The sequence below is a fragment of the Lupinus angustifolius genome, chromosome LG13 (assembly GCF_001865875.1).
Source record: "Lupinus angustifolius cultivar Tanjil chromosome LG13, LupAngTanjil_v1.0, whole genome shotgun sequence".
Taxonomy (NCBI): domain Eukaryota; kingdom Viridiplantae; phylum Streptophyta; class Magnoliopsida; order Fabales; family Fabaceae; genus Lupinus; species Lupinus angustifolius.
In genome coordinates this window covers 13508862-13509500 of record NC_032021.1, presented here as the reverse complement: position 1 = coordinate 13509500, position 639 = coordinate 13508862, and positions in this window count along the sequence as shown.

The window sequence follows — 639 nt, the reverse complement described above, 5'->3', positions numbered from 1 at the left end:
GCTCGAACCGTGGTCGCATCAACTCATAACCTAGTAAATAAATACAAACATATTAATATCCATAATATAACAATATTAATAAAATAAAAATATAAATAGGACATACCCATTTCTACAACTTTGTCTTTTAGATCAGAATCACGGAATTCCTTATTGAAATTACTAGCTACATGACGAATACAATAAACTGATTGTGCACTAGACCATCCTGTCAACTCACTTCGCAATGCAGCTAATAAACCTGTCCCCCTATCTGATATGATACACAGGTTTTCTTGTGGGGTAACATAGGTCTTCAGATTGAAAAAAAACCATTCCCAAGCTTCTTTTGTCTCTCCTTCAACAATGACAAATGCAACTGGAAATACACGTCTATTTCCATCTTGTGAACTTGCTATTAGCAATGTTCCAGTATATTTCCCAGTCAAAAATGTACCATCCACTTGTAGGATTGATTTACAATAACAATGACAAATGCAACTGGAAATACACGTTTGTTTCCATCTTGTGAACTTGCTGTTAGCAATGTTCCAGTATATTTCCCAGTCAAAAATGTATCATCCACTTGTAGGATTGATTTACAATAACCAAACCCTTCAATACATGGTTTGAAAGCCCAAAATATTCTATCGAGAATGA